We start from the raw sequence: 4,414 nt of genomic DNA on the forward strand, positions 1-4,414 counted from the left end.
GGTGCATCGCCATTTCAGTTTTGTAAAAAGCAAAAGAAAATGATAGAAACTTCAAAATTTAAAATCCTTTGAGATGTAGTTATGTTACTACATCTACTAGTTAGGAAAATTTTAAAACTTAAATTTGGACATGTTTTGCAAAAAGTGTAGGGAATATGTAAAACAGCTATAACTTTTGCATACGATGTCGGAAAAAAACGTATAATATATCAAAATGTTCGGAATGAAAATTTGCATCCGATGGAGACCGCCTACAGCCTGTTTGCAAATTTTTAGAATCCTCATATTCTGAAAGGAAAAAAAGTTATGCTCAAATTTCAGTATTTTTTTTGAATTTTTGTTAAATCTGGTCAAACTACTTATTCAAGAAGTATTAGTGTTACTAAATAATTATTCAAGAATATTAGTGTTACTAAATAATTATTTCAATTTTTTTGAATTTTGGTCAAACTATGGTTAAACTACTTATTCAAGAAATATTAGTGTTACTAAATAATTATTGATTTTTAGAACAATAGTTTCAAACTCAAACAGTGAAATGTGTGACTTCATGCTCAAGCTAAATTCCTGAAGGTTAATAGGTTTGACATCTTACTATTGTTAGGAAAACAACAAGTGCAGACTTGGAAACGAGGGAGAATAGAACCCGGAAGTTAAGCGTGCTCAGTCTGGAGTAGTGAGAGGATGGGTGACCGTTCGGGAAGTTAGATGATTTGGAATGATGAGTGGTGATTAGAGATTAAAGGTTAAATTGAGCAGTGATGAGGGATGGGTGATTAGAGATTAGAGGTTAAAATAATTCAGAAATTAAAAATTCAAAAAAATATTTCAAAAAAAATTCATAAAATTTGCTTTAGTACCGGTTGGTGTTACCAACCGGGGCTAAAGGTGGACCTCCAGGCAGTGGCCACGTGGAAGGCCTTGAGTCCCGGTTCCAGTTAGAATCTTGGGGATCTCGTAGTTGGAATCTCGCGCCACTCTTTCGCTCCTGCTCTTGTCCAGCCGATCGTCATATGGTATGTTTTTCCATGAGGAAGTATCATATTCTGGCTTTCAACTAAAATAAGTTGCCCCTTTCAAAAGCTGTGAAGAACACTTATAAATTGGTAGTCTCGAGGCTCAACACACCTATTACCGCCCTCTCATTTTTGAATTGTTTGGATTGCTTACCACACGTGTCACATGGTTACTATTGCCCTCTTCTCATTGGAGAATTGTATTGATCAGCATGTTAAACACAAAACAATGTAGACTCTGAGAGGAAACACGGTTTGGGGATATTAGCTAACATTATTCATAAGTAATAAAGCACAAAATACACTCAAGTTGGGCCAAGACCGGACTTCTTGGACAGTGATTTTAATTACATGACCTTGATGAACTGTTTTTTTTTTGAGGGTGACCTTGATGGACTGTTCCTACTAACTACAAGTGATACAGTTACACACTTGCCAGAACTGGCTAAACAATACATACATACATAACATAAATACATAGTATATATCCCCTAGAAAACATACTGTAGAATATACATAAAAACACATGACGTATGCAAAATCTCTGCTCGACGCAAAAAGAATCTGCCTTCAGTTGTTACACTCTAATCATCCGTACGTGGCAGCATGGACTAGAAGGCCGGGCAAATCTTCCTGATGATCCAGAGGTCTCTAGCCGTTGCCGCCAAAGGTCTCCTCCACACAACCACCTAGGCCCCCTCCTATTCACCACTAAGCGGCCACATCGGCGGCGGAAGGAGTGGGGACTCGTATGTTTTTTCTTTCTACTTAGGTTTTGTTTCCCAAGCCAAATCGACGAGGTGGTCACGCCAATGACATGGTGAAATAAGGTCTCTCTAGCATGTCCCTACTCCTACTGGTCCAATCCGGGGCCGACGAAGGGCATGCCAAATTTTGTTGCACCGGATCTGTTGGCTATTGGCGTGGTGACCTCGACATCTTGTTTGGTGTTGTTCTGCGGCATGGTCCGGTTTCGCTTTCTCTTTGGACCGGTGGTGATGGATTACAGCCTATGTTGTGTGGGTTGATGCCCCAACCGATGTTTCCTCAACTTTTTATACTATCTCGTTTCATTGGGCGAGTAACCATGGCGGTCTTTAAAGCCAGATATGTCGAGGACGTCTTCGGGCATCCCTTTCCTTTACTATTGGTTCAATGTAATTTTCAATCACCGGCGAGAAACATACAATTGAAGGAAGAAGAAGGCTAGTATGATTTTCAATGTAATTTTATTTTTTTACGAATCGTTCCGCGTCCAGTTACCTTTCCATTGCAATGGATATTGTTTTCCTTGATAATTATCAGACTTAAGATGCCTTCGTATGTCTTTTTTCTAAAGAAAAAACCTTTACTTCCCATTCTCCGCACCCCTCAACCTCCGCCACCTCGATACAACGACGCATGTGGAAAAGAAAACGAAGCCATGTGTCAAAAAATGAAAGTGACACACACATGCATCGGAGCGCCCATATCTATCTGTATACCTGGAATGTTCAACGTTCTTGAACCAGTTGTAGTAACTAATATACTGATCCGACATTAGATGTCTGGCGTGCTCCGCGGCCCCGGCCTCGGCCGCGCTTCTTGTTTTATTGTGTGTGTTTTGTGTTGGGCTTGTTGAGCTGTGCCCTCAGCAGTATCTTTGGACCTCTTGTTGTGTGGCGTGTGTGTGTGTTCTGAACTAGTCCATGTATATGTGCTCTCGGTGGTTTGTTTTATTTATAAAGCGGGGCGAAAGCTTTTTTCGGTATATACTGATCCGACATAACAAAATGTGAAGCCAAATGCCTCGCTATAGAATCTCCACAATCTAACCACAAACCTTAAGTGACTGAACGACAAAAAATACACTACTCTAAGACAAAGCCTTCAAGAAGGGATCATCATATGTACGTTGATGTGGACGAGTTCAACCGAAGTTCAAATTTGGAATTTTCGTCCCTTGGATTCACCTGGTATTGTTTCAATAATTAGTAATGTATGGTTGTGTGCATTAGTCGATGCAGAGGCTAAGGGTGATATCTTTCTTTTCAAAGGAAAAAAAAAACATAACGGAATGTGCAGGAGTTGTTAGAAGAAGAAAAACAGGTTGGGGAGATTAACAAACATGTTTCATAAGTTAAGCATAAATACACACAAGTTGGGCAAGGCCGGAGTTCTTCAACACTGATTTTACATGACCTTGATGAACTCTTCCTTGCTCGTACTAACTACTGGTGATACACACTTACTTGCGTTGGCTAAACAATAAATAGTATATACATAAAAACACACTGACGTTTCGCAAAATCTCTGCTCCAAGCAAAAAAGAAGGTCCCATCTTCAAATGTTACACTCTATCTTCCGTGTACATGGCATAGCCTAGAAGGCCGGGCAAACCTTCCTGATGATCCAGAGAATAATGCCCCATATGAGCTCATTCTGTTTGGCCTTCATCTGATGATCATGGCTCCTCGCACTGATGTTTATTCTCTGAACCTGGCTCCTGAGAGCAATGGCCTCCACTGCCTCGTACACCATTATTTCTTTCTCAGGCTTCTGCTGCAGATACTAGCTAGTTGCATGCAAAGTGAAGAAGAGACTGGTTGGTTCTTGCTGGGAAGACTTGAGGATCCATTGATATCTCGAGTATTTGTACTCCTAGAGCTTGATGTTGCGGAAAGGCAGGAAGGCATGTAGGAAGGAAGCAAGGAGGAGCTGGCTAGCTTGGCAGCCAAGGTAGTACAGGTACAGTCAGCAGTAAGCAGGATGTGTCGCCATGTCGGGGACTCTGGTTGAGTGATGGGTTAAGCAATCAAACTACCTGTGAATCTGCGATGACAACGACGCCCGGGATAATTTGAGAATGTTTCGTCGCCGTCACGTTTGGAGACGAGTAGTCAGAGCAGCAAAGCAGTGCTGTTATGTTTTCTTCATAATTTTTGTAACACTTGGTGGCGGCAAGATAGATTGACCACCCATTACTTACTTTACTCAAGAGTTGACGTCTCTTTGGCACTGAAGAAAGCAACGGTTGCATATTTTACTTGCACGTGCATGCATGAAACAGTTCTTAGCTACGGGATGATTCGATTATTAACCGGTTGAGCGCTTCACGAGTAAAAAAGAAACATATTGTGGGCCCAAAATCGCGAAAACATCCCTGAAAATTCAAGCTGCAAATTGCACCGCGCGGGGCTACTTTTTTTTGGGAAGAAAACATTGATCACTTGTTTAGCGCTTTTGGTGCCAAAACAGGCAAGGGGCGCACATGTAGGTGGCACCATATAATGGCTCGAAGTGGACTGACTTTAGCATATTTTTTTGTAAATAGTGCAAACTAGAAGGATTAAACTGTAAAACATCAGAGAGGATAAGATTTTCGCCCTCCAGTGCAGTTCTACCGAGACGACCACTAT

This window comes from Triticum dicoccoides, chromosome 7A (genome assembly GCF_002162155.2).
Source record: "Triticum dicoccoides isolate Atlit2015 ecotype Zavitan chromosome 7A, WEW_v2.0, whole genome shotgun sequence".
NCBI lineage: Eukaryota > Viridiplantae > Streptophyta > Magnoliopsida > Poales > Poaceae > Triticum > Triticum dicoccoides.